A 3,043-nucleotide genomic window follows, 5' to 3' on the forward strand; every position below is an offset into this window, starting at 1 on the left:
TATAATGTCACTACGTCCAAAGCCAAAACTCCTAGCTGCTGCTGTTATTAATCACGTACACGGCATATTTCTTTGTGTGTGAGTGACCTATTAAGACGTGAGTTGATTGGTCAACACTGTTACTGATTATGCTCTACTTAGTACTGTGAGAATTGAACGGATCCTAATAAAGCTGTGAAAACTTTTTTTTTTCTTTTCCGAAACAATCAATGCTGGATTATAAAATGGATCGAAGAACAAATCTGCCCCTTCCTATCTTTGTGGCTGCCTTCACCTCTACACTCCATCTCGCTCTCTACGATCGGCTTCGGATCCACTCTGTTTACGCATACCCAGTTTCAAACACTCCACTGTTGGACGCCGTTCTTTCTCTGTCTCCGGACCTTGTATTTGGAATGAACTTCCTCTTTCGCTTTGTCAGGTCTCCGCACTCAGCTCTTTCAAGTCTGGCCTTAAAACCCACCTCTTCACAAGATAGCCTCCCTCCCCTACCTCTTCCTTGTCTTCAGTTTCTTCAGTTTTAGAGTTATGCATGTGTGTGAATGACTGGTGTGAAAGCGCTTAGATTTGTCTCTGTACAAGATTAAGCGCTATATAAATACTATCATTATTATCATTATTATCAACATGTCAAACAACAAAGCAAAAACAATGGTTATTGTGCATCTGCTACCCCAAGACCACAGCACAGTACCCATTCAAATACCTCAAGACCACATTCAGATACCTCAAGACCACATTCAGATACCACAGGACCACATTCAGATACCTCAAGACCACATTCAGATACCTCAAGACCACATTTAGATACCTCAAGACCACATTCAGATACCACAGGACCACATTCAGATACCTCAAGACCACATTCAGATACCCCAGGACCACATTCAAATACCTCAAGACCACATTCAAATTCCCCAGGACGAGATCGAAAATGCCCCATGTCTACATTACAAACCTCTAGTCCACAGCGACATATACCAGGTCCAAGGTAAAATATTTCAGGGTCAAACTAAAACACTACAGAGTAAAATACCTCAGTCAAGTCTACAGTAAAATACCCCAGCTCCAAGGTAAAACATCCCTTATCCGAAGTATAATATCCAAGCAAAACGTGACTGACAACAAAACAAGATCAACAACTACTGAACAACAACATTAATATTATTATTATTGTTGACAGTGGTAGTTGCAGTAATAGCAGGTTGTTTTGTTGTTGTTGTTGTTGTTTGTGTTTTTTGTTGTTGTTTTTCTTGTTTAGTTTTGTCTTGCACTTCAACTTTCTTTTCATTATCAAATAACTGATGTGTGTATTTTTGCCATTGCGTTTGTGTCAGTACTGCTTGTTACACATGAACGAGCACGATATAAGCTCACTGAGGCTTGTTGTTGCTCACGTTTTCTTAACTGAACGCTGTCAGTTCGCCTTGTTTCTTGATTAAAAAAAATAAAATGTTTAAACCAACTAACACTGAACAACCACCACCAAAGTAAAACACTGACCGTCAGTTAAAAGTCACTGAATCAAGATGTGAAAACAAGAATCAAAAGATTCCAACATCCAAAGAAATTTCATCCTTTTGTGGCCCCTTTTGGGGTGTGGAGGATACAATAACAATACCGCATACTCACTGAATCAAACTTCAGTCCAACGATGTCTCCGAAACATGCAAAAACGCACGCCCACGCACGCACGGCACACACACTGACCGTCGCGCGCTGATGATAATGATTTGCAACAAAACAAATCAAACTTAAACATACTGACAAGTATGTTTTAGATGTGACAAAAGTTACACACCCTTTCCAAGTTTTATGGATTTCCTTAGATTAAGTTGTGTTAGTTCTTCCCAGCACTGAATAAACTGCATAAACCGAACATTGAAATATCTGATTTACACTCATGTGGTATTTTCGAATCACAGTATTTTGGGGGCATGTCTAGAACAAAATGAAATCAAGTTCATCCCCAACAGTACCCATCATTACATTCCTTGCAAATCACAGTCACAGTCACTGGCTTTCATCAACGTGTGACATGTTTCCCTTGACGATAAAGAAACGAAAAAAAAATCAGTGTCAGATCGGATCGTCCTACGCTTAGGACAAAGCGCATGTTATAGTAGTAGTAGTGGTGGTGGTGGGAACTGTGCGATTGATAAATGCGCCTACTGTTCTCGTATAGTTTTATAGTCCGGGAACAACTTGATCGAAGAAAGCATGCAGTCTGAAGCAGCTGAGTGCTGTTTCTCCACTTTTGCTTCCCCGGTCTCAGTAAAACCCGCCATAACCACCACCATCATCACACACTCCAAACCGTGTCCCCACCCCCTCCGCCATTTCCCCGCTAATCACCCAACCCGCTTCGTCAGGCCTTGAGAAAAAGAAGGGAAACAAAATGGCCTGATCTGCTGGACTGACACAGTGAAAAGGCGATCAAGAAGTAGAAGATCATCAGCATCATCATCATCATTATTATCATCACCACCATAAAGAAAAAGATACGATGTATACTGGATCTCACCTGCGCTGTGCGATCGCCACACTGCACTGACCCGCGTAGCTTACACAGGTAAATTTCACTGTGATCCACACACACAAACACACACACATTCGCCTTCACGTTACAGTCCCGACAAGTTTAACTACTACTTCTACGACTACAACTACTGCTACTGCCCCAGCCACTCCGAGTGGTGAGTCCCCCGTTTCAGCTTGTCATCACCCTGGCTCTACCCTCCCCACACCCCACCCCACCCCACACCCCTAGCCTCCCACATCTGCTCCTTAAATCCTCCTCCACCCTTCCAACCACCACCACCACCCCCCATTTCATTCCCCTCCTCCCATCTAATCACTCAAAAGTCCCTCCTCCTCCCCCCCCTCCTCTTTCACTTCCCAACACGCACATGTAACAATCGGCCGACACAGACGCTGTTGTGGGCAGTTGTTGTGGAGTGCGAGAGGAGAGAGTGGAGTTGGAGAGGGGGATGGGGTTGGGGAGGTGGGGGGGCGCGGGGGGGGGGGGGGTGGGGGGGGGCGA

At 44.0% G+C, this 3,043-nt stretch overlaps 1 protein-coding gene across 1 annotated transcript in view; it reads right to left on the reverse strand.

Annotated features, from left to right (window-relative positions):
• LOC143285802 (cytochrome P450 1A1-like) overlaps positions 1-2,628 on the reverse strand; it is a 26,799-nt gene extending 24,171 nt beyond the window's left edge. The window contains exon 1 of the mRNA XM_076593229.1: positions 2,525-2,628. The gene's annotated coding sequence lies outside the window, so the exon portion shown is untranslated. The remainder of the gene's footprint in view (positions 1-2,524) is intronic.
• Positions 2,629-3,043: the final 415 nt, after the last annotated feature.

This window comes from Babylonia areolata, chromosome 9 (genome assembly GCF_041734735.1).
Source record: "Babylonia areolata isolate BAREFJ2019XMU chromosome 9, ASM4173473v1, whole genome shotgun sequence".
Taxonomy (NCBI): domain Eukaryota; kingdom Metazoa; phylum Mollusca; class Gastropoda; order Neogastropoda; family Buccinidae; genus Babylonia; species Babylonia areolata.